The 11,846-nt window shown below is 39.4% G+C and overlaps 1 non-coding gene across 1 annotated transcript; it reads right to left on the bottom strand.

The window, feature by feature from the left end:
- Positions 1-1,146: 1,146 nt before the first annotated feature.
- On the bottom strand, positions 1,147-1,253 carry LOC129624842 (U6 spliceosomal RNA). Its single transcript, XR_008701178.1, has one exon. It is a non-coding gene; the product is annotated as a U6 spliceosomal RNA (small nuclear RNA).
- Positions 1,254-11,846: the final 10,593 nt, after the last annotated feature.

Below are 11,846 nucleotides of genomic sequence, written 5' to 3'. Positions count from 1 at the left end.
AACCCTCCTCCCTCCTCCCTCCCCATTCCATCCCTCTGGGTCGTCCCAGTGCACCAGCCCCAAGCATTCAGTATCGTGCATCGAACCTGGACTGGCAACTAGTTTCATACATGATATTTTACATGTTTCAATGCCATTCTCCCAAATCTTCCCACCCTCTCCCTCTCTCACAGAGTCCATAAGACTGTTCTATACATCAGTGTCTCTTTTGCTGTCTCACATACAGGGTTATTGTTACCATCTTTCTAAATTCCATATATATGCGTTAGTATACTGTATTGGTGTTTTTCTTTCTGGCTTACTTCACTCTGTATAATAGGCTCCAGTTTCATCCACCTCATTAGAACTGATTCAAATGTATTCTTTTTAATGGCTGAGTAATACTCCATTGTGTATATGTACCACTTCTTTCTTATCCATTCATCTGCTGATGGACATCTAGGTTGCTTCCATGTCCTGGCTATTATAAACAGTGCTGCGATGAACATTGGGGTACACGTGTCTCTTTCCCTTCTGGTTTCCTCAGTGTGTATGCCCAGCAGTGGGATTGCTGGATCATAAGGCAGTTCTATTTCCAGTTTTTTAAGGAATCTCCACACTGTTCTCCATAGTGGCTGTACTAGTTTGCATTCCCACCAACAGTGTAAGAGGGTTCCCTTTTCTCCACACCCTCTCCAGCATTTATTACTTGTAGACTTTTGGATCGCAGCCATTCTGACTGGTGTGAAATGGTACCTCATAGTGGTTTTGATTTGCTTTTCTCTGATAATGAGTGATGTTGAGCATCTTTTCATGTGTTTGTTAGCCATCTGTATGTCTTCTTTGGAGAAATGTCTATTTAATTCTTTGGCCCATTTTTTGATTGGGTCATTTATTTTTCTGGAGTTGAGCTGTAGGAGTTGCTTGTATATTCTCGAGATTAGTTGTTTGTCAGTTGCTTCATTTGCTATTATTTTCTCCCATTCTGAAGGCTGTCTTTTCACCTTGCTAATAGTTTCCTTTGATGTGCAGAAACTTTTAAGGTTAATTAGGTCCCATTTGTTTATTTTTGCTTTTATTTCCAATATTCTGGGAGGTGGGTCATAGAGGATCCTGCTGTGATGTATGTCGGAGAGTGTTTTGCCTATGTTCTCCTCTAGGAGTTTTAAAAATATGGAACACTTCACGAATTTGCGTGTCATCCTTGCACAGGGGCCATGCTAATCTTCTCTGTATCGTTCCAATTTTAGTATATGTGCTGCCGAAGCGAGCACCCTCTGCCTTTTCTAAATCCAGCTTGAACATCTGGAAGTTCACAGTTCACTCATAGGGTTAGAGATAGCAATGTATTTTCCTCCTAGAAAACCAGTAAGGACTTCCATCATAAAGGGCCCACAATCCCTGGGTGTACTGCTGCATCTTCAGTCACACTATTTGCTCATCCAGAGGAAGCCGTTGTGCAGGCCAATGCCAGCCCCTGTGGGGACTCAGCCAGCAGTGATATCCAAGCACAACTCACCGAGGACTTCTGACCACTCAAACCCGTGAATTTCACACCCACCATGTGCAGACCACTTTGCTATCAACCTTCAGTGTTTTAAGTTTTATAAAAGTACCCAAATACTGAAAATCATTTAGCCAGTCTGAAAATGTTGGATCCATGCTTCATATGTATATGAAATGTCACTTAGTCAAATAAATTGCGCTGTTGTGTCATTTGGACCAGGAACCATGCCTTTTAGAATCAGAAGGCACTCAACCCTCGAAACCGGTTGTTACAACTCCCTCCCTAATTCATCTTTCCCCCACATCCACATCCATCTCCAAGTCACCTCCTCTCATCCTCTACATACGAACACACACTTCATCAAAACAAACCTGTGGAGCCGCTATTCCCATGGCTACTCCATCATTAAGATCTATCACTTTCCAGCACCTTATGGTTGTAATAGGATTCCCCCTCCCTTTGATGAATACTTGTTCAACATCTCTCACACTTGCCGACCCAAGAAATTCTTTCCTGAGAGAGGAGACAAAATTATACCTTCTTTTACAGTGAGTCAGCAGAGAAAACCCAACACATTGCAGCTTTTATTCAGTGAAGCCACATGCTCTCTCTTGAGAAATAATGGAAAATGAGCTGCCAGCTAAAAACTCCTAAAGAGTGTCACGATTACAACTTTTCACTGGTGCTCCTAGCGATGGTACTTCTGACCTAAGACAACTAAGACACCCAGACATACTCCTGAGTCTGCTCATTAGCCTAATGAGGATGGAGTCAGGCAAAGAGTTAATTTGACTAATTTAATCAGCATTCCCTTCGGTGTGTCTACTGGGAGAGCACCAAAGTGACGGAGACAAACACAGAAACACAGAGAGGAGGGGGATTTACTGAACTGTGCTTGTGATTAGGCAAAGCCCTAGTTTGAGAACATAATAGAATCAAAGCTGGAAAAAGTCATAATGATTGCTTAGCCCAGTCATGCCAATTTAATTTTAATGAGGTTAAGAAATCATTATAAAAATAAAACTTATTACAAAATGAGTAATACATGGGAAAGCATTTTCAAAACTGTAAACTGCTATGTGTATGCTTATACAAAATATCATTGAATTGTTTTCCCAAACATTAAAGAAGAAGTTAAGCAGTGGTTACATTGTTACATATTTTCATTAAAGAAATACTGTAAATAAATGTCTTCCCTTTACATCCCCAACCTCTAAAAACTTGTTTCTTTAGCTGTGTGAATGCACTTCAGACTCAGTCATCTGATAAGGATATAGTTTGAAATTATTATAAAAAATTTTCTCCAAACTTCCTTTTCTTGAAGAGCGCTGATGAATGTTATTTGATGATGAATGTAAATTTTAGTTTTACAAGATTTAGGGATTTTCAGTTAATACCTGGTGTAGGTGACTTATGCTTTTGATTAATGGTTTTCGATTTCTTTAAAGTTCCACCTTAAAATGAGCACTGTAAAATGTCTATTTAATGTTGGCAGTACTCCTGACAATGTGCCTTGATCTTACAATTAGAGATTAAGCCACAATTACTCATCAGATTCAGTAATTCTAAGAGAGTTGATTGAGGGTTTTTTTCTGGACAATGGAATGTCATTTGCACTGATTATTTCATTATATTAATTTTCTCATCACTTTCCCTTTTTTGTTTTCATTTGAACACTATTAAGTAAGCTTCTTTTTTTTTTTTTTTCCCAAGAGGCTCAAGCCTAAGGGGATGAAAAAAGAAAATGAAGGGATTTCTTCAGTTAAAAAAAAAAGAGGAAAAGAAGAAAGAAAGGCTTTATAGGGATATTAAGCCATATAACCTGTAAACTGGTCCTGTTACCTTTTTTCCTTGATAATAGTTTGTAGAATTAAAACAGAATGGGGAAATTTATACTTTGAGGGTGAATCTTTTAAGAAATTAATCTTCTATAATGTCCTTTCATTACAATTGCACTCATTTCACACACTAGCAAAGTAATGCTCAAAATTCTCCAAGCCAGGCTTCAATACTACATGACCCATGAACTTGCAAATGTTCAAACTGGATTCAGAAAAGGCAAAGGAATCAGAGATCAAATTGCCAATATCCATCGGATCATCAAAAAAGCAAGAGAGTTCCTGCAAAACATATACTTCTGCTTTATTGACTATGCCAAAGACTTTGACAGCATGGATCACAATAAACTGTGGAAAATTCTTCAAGAGGTGGGAATACCAGACCACCTGACCTACTTCCTGAGAAATCTGTATGTAGGTCAGGAAGCAACAGTTAGAACTGGACATGGAACAAAAGACTGGTTCTAAATTGGGAAAGGAGTACCTCAAGGCTGTATATTGTCACCCTGCTTATTTAATTTATATGCAGAGTATATCATGAGAAATGCTGGGCTGGATGAAGCACAAGCTGGAATCAAGACTGCTGGGAGAAATATCAATAACCTCAGATATGCAGATGGCACCACCCTTATGGCAGAAATCGAAGAAGAACTAAAAGCTTGCTTAAAACTCAACATTCAGGAAACTAAGATCATGGCATCCAGTCCCATCACTTCGTGGCAAATAGATGGGGAAGCAATGGGAACAGTGAGAAACTTTATTTTCTTGGGCTCCAGAATCACTGCAGATGGTGACTGCAGCCATGAAATTAAAGGACACTTGCTCCCTGGAAAGTTATGACCAACCTAGACAGTGTATTAAAAAAGCAGAGACATTACTCCACCAACAAAGATCTGCCTAGTTAAAGCTATGGTTTTTCTAGTATGTATGGATGTGAGAGTTGGACTATGAAGAAAGCTGAACACCAAAGAATTGATGCTTTTGAACTGTGGTGTTGGAGAAGACTCTTGAGAATCCCTTGGACTTCAAGGAGGTCCAACCAGTCCATCCTAAAGGAGATCAGTCCTGAATATTCATTGGAAGGACTGATGCTGAAGCTGAAATACTCCAATATTTTGAAAAGCTCCAATACTTTGGCCACCTGATGCGAAGAACTGACTCATTTGAAAAGACCCTGATGCTGGGAAAGATTGAAAGCAGGAGGAGAAGGGGAAGACAGAGGATCAGATGGTTGGATGGCATCACCAACTCAATGCACATAAGTTTGAGCAAGCCCCAAGGGTTAGTGATGGACAGGGAAACCTGGCGTGCTGCAGTCCATGGGGTCTCACGGAGTCGGACACGACTGAGTGACTGAACTGAACTGAATGTCCTTCTTATTTGAATGATATTTTCACCATCAGGCTAAGTAATATATAATGTTCCTTTTCTGTAATTCTTCTTAAAAATAATTTTTATTTACTCAAATTATTGGATTTCCCTGGTGGCTCAGATGGTTAAGAATCTGCCTGCAATGCCGGAGACCCAGGTTTGATCCCTGGGTTGGGAAGATCCCCTGAAGAAGGGAAAAGCTACCCACTCCAGTATTCTTGGCTGGAGAATCCCCATGGACAGAGGAGCCTGGTGTGCTACAGTCCATGGGAGTCACAAAGGGTCAAACGCAACTGAGCGATTTTCACTTCACTTCATTCAGTTATTGATACAGGTCCTATTATGTATACTAGGAATAAAGTTTATATTCTTGTGAGGGAGATAAACTTTAAAAATAAGCAAATAAATATGACTGTAAAATATAAATGCAATAAAGGAAAATAATTGTGTTCCATGAGAGAAAAAAGGGGATAAACTTTTTATATGTGAGTGTGTCAAGGATGGCCTCTCTGAGAGATATAAAAAACAGGTGCAAGGTTAGACTCATCAAGGATGAGAAGAGGGACTAAAGTAATAAAGTATGTAAAAGATCCTGAAGCAAGAAAGACTTTGGTGGGTTCAAGGAATATCACAAAGGTCAGTGTAAATGGAATAAATGAGAAAATGGTACAAGATGAGGTTGGAGAGAAGGCCGGTGTCCAGATTGGAATGATTGAAGAGTCAATAGAGAAGCTGAGGTAGACTCAGGTAGAGAAGCTGAGATAGTGAATTGAATGCAGGATTGAATTTCTCCACTTCCTCCTAAAATCCATTATAAAATGACAAACAGAGAATGACTCTTTTATCAAAGACATAAACCCCCAAGAACAAAGAAAGATGCAAAAATTTTAAAGTCTGAAAGCATGTGAGCAGGTTGTATTTGATATATCAACTCTGAGAAAGTCTGCAGTGGGGGAAGCTGAGAAGTTACCCAATTTACCAAGTCACCTCTAGGCATGGAGTAAAGGTGAGGCTAAAAACAGAAGGACTGGTTGAAAGCCCATCAAGAATCACTGAGATTCTGTACCAGTCAGGACGTGATTCAATACAGAGAATTAGATGCCTCAAAACTGTTGAGAAAATTAGAACAGCGCAGTTCAGTTCACGGCTACTTTTCAGACTTGCAGTCAGTCCTTTAGAAAACCGAGAAGCTTCAGAAACTTCAGAAAACTGCCAAGGATGATCACAGCTGTCTGAATCACCAAAGCAGGTGGTTTTCAAGAAAATACTCCGAGGCAACTATAAAATCTCATGTTTGCTGAAGTCCACAAAATTGCCTACAATTGCTAGAGGTCAATGATGTGGTTTCTACCTTTCTTATACCTCCCAGTCTTGTAGGCATGTCTCTTATTGGAAGACATGAATCCAGAAGTTGGCCAGCAAATAATTCTAGGAATGTAGTTCCTGGGCTTCTAGCTCCTGCAATACAAGCAAGATTTCAAAAGGGTCATAATGGCAGGGGGAACAAAAGAGTACCAAAGCTGAGTTGCTCCATCTCTTCAACATGGAGCCCCTCCCAGACCCCATTCCCCACGTGTGCAACTGAGCAACCACCCTTCTCTCCTGTAGGCAGAAGATGAAGGCTAGGACAAATGGTCTTTTGCAGCTGATGCTCAGTCACAGCCAACTCTTTGCAACCCCACAGACTGTAGCCCACCAGGCTCCTCCAACCACGGGATTTCCCAGGCAAGAATACTGAAGTGGGTTGCCATTTCCTCCACCAGAGGATATTCCTGACCCAGGAATTGAACCCATATCCCTTACATTGCAGGGTATCATTTATTGCTGTGCACCAGGGAAGCCTGGTGGTCTCTGGACTGGAGCACTAGACTCAGCTGATGGCTGGGAGATCATTCTTAAGCCTAGAGGGTTAGAAAAAATGAACATATTAAATGTTGAGAACCAATCACCAGACCTTTTCTCCCATTTAACCCCACGTTTAAGCCCCAGGCCAGATTTTGTAAAAGCCTTCCCTAGAAAACCTGACTAGCCCAAAAGATAAGGCCACAGAAAGCTCATATTAAGAATTTCTCCAGAAAAAGTGCCCCACATAAGCAAACAAAACCATATAAGACAGAAGTTACAAAGGGAAAAGAAAAATGTCAAATACAAAAAGTAGCATCAATTAGCCTCGGAGAGTAAAGAGGATATAGTTTTTATTGAAAATATGTTAGCAGATCCAAAAAAGTTCTGCTTTTAGAAGTTTCTTGGTAGAAATTTTAGAAAACAGTTTAAAAAATATCTCAGAAGTTACAATAAAAAGGCAAAGAGGCTTAAAAAAATAAAAGGAGAGAAAATATAGAGGATGATTCAAATAATAGAGAACTGAAGAAGTTTTTTTAAAAAGAGAGAGAAGAAATAAGAGTGGGGATAGTTCAAGATAATGTACCAGAAATGAAAGACACTGTGCTTAACACAATGAATGAATATGGGCCGGGATACATCAGAACACTGGGGACAAAATCTTACAAATCTTTAAAAAGGAAACCAACACAGGACTTGGATTGGTAAGCTTATTCTATAAAGAGTCAGGTAAAAAAATGTTTTAAGACACTGCAGGCCTACAATCTCTGTCAAAACTATGCAACTTTGCAGCTACAGTGTAACAGCAGATATAGACGATATGCAAATAAATATGCATGGCTGTGTTCCAATAAAACTGTTAAAAATAAGCAGTATGGGGACATTCCTGGGGGCCCAACTATTAAAAATGTTTCCACTGCAAGAGGCACTGGTTCTATCCCTGGTCAGGGAAGCAGGATCCTGAATGCTGCCAAAAAAAAAAAAAAGGAATCAATAATGAATCAAAAATCAAAATGGCATCAGACTTTGCAATCAATAGATGGAAGACTTTGTTCATTCACTTAGCTATGCCTGACTCTCTGCAATCCCATGGACTGCAACACACTAGGCTTCCCTGTCCTTCATCATCTCCTGGAACTTATTCAAACTCATGTCCATCAAGTCAGTGATGCCATCCAGCCATCTCATCCTCTGTCATCCCCTTCTCCTCCTGCCTTCAATCTTTCTCAGCCTCAGAGTCTTTTCCAATGAGTCAGCTCTTCACATCAGGTGGCCAAAGGATTGGAGTTTCAGCTTCAGCATCAGTCCTTCCAATGAATGTTCAGGACTGATTTCCTTTGGGATGGACTGGTTAGATCTCCTTGCAGTCCAACAAGTCCAACTTGTAGTCTCAAGTCTTCTCCAACACCACAGTTCAAAAGCATCAATCCTTCGGCACTCAGCTTTCTTGAGTAAGTTTGACTAGATGGACCCTTTTTGGCAAAGAAATGTGTTTCTGCTTTTTAATACACTGACTAGATTTGTCATAGCTTTTCTTCCAAGGAGCAAGCGTCTTTTAATTTCATGGCTGCAGTCACCGTCCAGTGATTCTGGAGCCCAAGGAAATAAAGTCTTTCACTATTTCCATTGTTTCTCCATCTATATGCCATGAAGTGATGGGACTGGATGCCATGATCTTAGTTTTTTGAATGTTGAGTTTTAAGCCAGCTTTCTCACTCTCTTCTTTCAAGCTCATCAAGAGGCTATTTAGTCCCTCTTGGCTTTTTGCCATAAGGATGGTGTCCTCTGCATCTGAAGACTGGATAACAATTTTTCAATGTTGGTAAAATTTTGAAGGAAAAGTATTTTTCATGTAGAATTCTATTTGCAGACAAATTATCAAATAAAGTGAGAGGAGAATAAGGTCTCAAAAATGTTATTTCCCACTGACCACTTATCCAGAAGCTAACTAACAGTGGACTTCATCAAAATGAGAAAGAACATCAATAAAGAAAAAGACATAGGATCCTGAATCCAGGAATTAATTTCTTAGATCTCAAATTATGGTAAGGCAAAATACCAAGCCTGCAAGTCATACAGCACAAAGGGAACCCATTCCAGACTGGAGCAGGTCACAGGTTTTGGTAGAAGAAGCTTCACAAAGATGTGATTGAGAGAATATCAATTATGGTTATAAGGACACACCTGACCATAAAACTATCCAAATAAACAAAATGACTTATTAACTCCAAAAGGAACAGAAAGCTGTGCAGGAAGAAATGTAATCATTGATCACTGTATGCTCAAATCTGATTCTCAGAATCTCAGACTCATAATAAGCATTGATCCTATCCAATTATGATAGAGGAAATAAAGGCAAAAATTAAAATAGAGCCTAATTAAATTTAAAAGCTTTAAATAGCAAAGGAAACCATAGAGAAAACAAAAAGATAATCTACTGAATGGGAGAAAATATTTGTAAATTATGTGACTGATAAGAGATTAATATCAACATATATAAACAGTGGATGCAACTCAACATCAAAAAAAAAAATAAATAAAAACCCAATTTAAAAATGCACAGAACTGAATAGGCATTTTTACAAAGAGAGAATGCAGATGGCCAGCATGCACATGAAAAGATGCTCCACATTGCTAATCATCAGGGAAATGCAAATCAAAAGCACAATGAGATATCACCTCACACCTGTGAGAATGGCCATCATCCAAGAACACAAATAACAAATGTTGAGGATCTGGAGAAAAAGGAACTGTGGTACACTGTTGCTGGGAAGGTAAATTGGTGTAGCCACAGTGGAAAATGGCATGGTGGTGTCTCATGAAGCTAAAAATAGACCACCATTGTCCATTTGCTAAATCCTGTCCAACTCTTTGCAACCCCATGGACTGCAGCATGCCAGTCTCCTCTGTCCTCATCTATCTCCTGGAGTTTGTTCAAACTCATGTCCATTGAATCAGAGATAATATCTAACCATATCATCCTTTCCTATCCCCTTCTCCTTTTTTCAGTCTTTGCCAGCCTCGGGGTCTTTTCCAATGAGTCGGCTCTTTGCATCAGGTGACAAAAGTACTGGAGCTTCAGCTTTTGCACCAATCCTGACAATGAATATTCAGAACTGATTTCCTTTAGGATTGATTGTTTTGATCTCCTTGCTGTCCTAGAGACTCTCAAGAGTCCTCTAGCACCATAATTCTAAAGCATCAGTTTTTTGACACTCAGCTTTCTTTATGGTTCAGTTCTCACATCCATACATAACTACCAGAAAAATCATAGCTTTGACTATTCAGACCTTCGTTGGCAAAGTGCTGTCTCTGCTTTTTAATATGTTATCTAAGTTAGTCATAGCTTTCCTTCCAAGTAGCAAGTCTTTTAATCTCATGGCTACAATCACTGTCTGCAGTGATTTTGGAGCCCAAGAAAAGAAAATCTGTCACTGCTTCCACTTTTCCCCTTTTTATTTGCCATGAAGTAATGAGACCAAATGCCATGATCTTAGTTTTTTGAATGTTGAGTTTCAAAACAGCTTTTTCACTCTCTTCTTTCACCTTCAACAGGCCCTTTGCTTTCTGCTATTAGGGTGGAATCATCTGCATATCTGAAGCTGTTGATATTTCTCCTGGCAGTCTTGATTCCAGCTTGTGCTTCATCCAGCCTGGCATTTCCCATGATGTACTGTGCATATAAATAAATAAACAGGGTGACAATGTACAAAAATGCGCTCCTTTCCTAATTTTGAACCAGTCAGTAGTCTGGTTCTAACTGTTGCTTCTTGACTCACATACAGGTTTCTCAGGAGACAGATAAGGTTGTCTGGTACTCATGTCTTTAAGAATTTTGTTGTAATCCACACAGTCAAAGGTTTTAGCATAGTCAGTGAAGCAGAAGTGGATATTTTTATGGAATTCCTTTGCTTTCTTCAAGATCCAATGAACGTTGGCAATTTGATCTCTGGTTCCTCTGCCGTTTCTATATCTAGTTTGTACCTCTGAAAGTTCTTGGTTCACGTACTACTGAAGCCTAGCTTGAAGGAATTTGAGCATAACCTTGCTAGCATATGAAATGAGCACAAGTGTACAGTAATTTCAACATTCCTTGGCATTGCCCTTCTTTGGGATTGGAATGAAAACTGATCTTTACAGTCGTGTGGCCACTGCAAATTTTCCAAATTTGCTGATATATCAAGTGCAGCACTTTAACAACATCATCTTTTAGGATTTGAAATAGCTCAACTTAAATTCCATCACCTCCACTAGCTTATATCATAGTAATGGTTCCTAAGGCCCACTTGACTTGACACTCCAGGATCTCTGGCCCTAGGTGCATGACCACACCATCGTGGTTATCGAGATCATTAAGACTTTTTTGTATAACTCTTCTATGTATTCTTGCCATCTCTTCTTATTCTCTTCTGCTTCTGTAAGATCCTTACCATTTCTGTCCTTTATGTGCCCATCCTTGCATGAAATAGTCCCTTGATGTCTTCAATTTTCTTGGAAATATCTCTAGTCTTTCCAATTCTATTGTCTTCCTCTATTTCTTTGCAGTGTTCATTTAAGAAGACCTTGTCTGTCCTTGCTATTCTCTAAAATTCTGTATACAGTGAGCTATATGTTCCCCTTTCTCTCTTGATTTTTGTTTCTCTTCTCTTCTCAGATGTTTGTAAAGCCTCCTAAGACAATCACTTTGCCTTCTTACATTTCTTTTTCTTTGTGATGGTTTTGGTCACTGGATTCTGTACAATTTTATGAACCTCTGTCCATAATTACTCAGGCAGTCTGCCTACCAGATCTAATCCCTTGAATCTATTCTTTACCTTCACTGTATAATCATAAGGAATTTTATTTAGGTCACATCTGACTGGCCTAATGGTTTTCCCTGCTTTCTTTAGCTTAAGCCTGAACCTTGCAATGTGGAGATCATGATCTGAGTCAGCCAGCTCTAGGTCTTGCTTTTGCTGACTGTATAGAGCGTCTCCATCTTTGGCTGCAAAGAGCATAATCAGATTTCAGTATTGACCATTTGGTGATGTCCATGTATAGAGTTGTCTTTCATGTTGTTGGAAGAGGGTGTTTTCTATGACCAGTGTGTTCTCTTGACAAAATTCTGTTAGCCTTTGCCCTGCTTCATTTTGTACTCCAAGGCCAAACTTGCCTGTTACTCCAGGTATCACTTGACTTCTACTTTTGCATTCCAATAGAAGGTCTTATAGGTCTTCATAGAACCAGTCAACTTCAGCTTCTTTGGCATCAGTAGTTGGGACATAGATTTGGATTACTGTGATGAGAATCGTTTGCCTTGGAAAAGAACT

Source organism: Bubalus kerabau, chromosome 12, assembly GCF_029407905.1.
Source record: "Bubalus kerabau isolate K-KA32 ecotype Philippines breed swamp buffalo chromosome 12, PCC_UOA_SB_1v2, whole genome shotgun sequence".
Taxonomy (NCBI): Eukaryota; Metazoa; Chordata; class Mammalia; order Artiodactyla; family Bovidae; genus Bubalus; species Bubalus kerabau.
Note: the sequence above shows the minus strand (reverse complement) of the source record. Positions and strands in the feature narration are given on the sequence as shown.